The following is a 272-nucleotide window of genomic DNA, read 5'->3' as shown; positions in this document are numbered from 1 at the left end:
TGCATTTTATTTTTATAAAAAAATAAAATGCATGCGTTTGCATGCATTTGGGGCTGCATGCACAAACAAACTTCTTTATATGACTTTTTTAATAAATTAATTTTTATTTTATTTATATAAATTTATTTATAGATACAATTAAACAAATTAATTTTTCTTATAACTAAAAAAATATATTTATATTTATATAAATATATTTATATAAATATATTTATATAAATTTATATAATTTATATATATTATATATATATATATATTTATATATAAATTTA

This window comes from Eimeria mitis, genomic scaffold (genome assembly GCF_000499745.2).
Source record: "Eimeria mitis Houghton genomic scaffold, Emh_scaff3261, whole genome shotgun sequence".
In the NCBI taxonomy this organism is placed as follows: Eukaryota; Apicomplexa; class Conoidasida; order Eucoccidiorida; family Eimeriidae; genus Eimeria; species Eimeria mitis.
Note: the sequence above shows the minus strand (reverse complement) of the source record.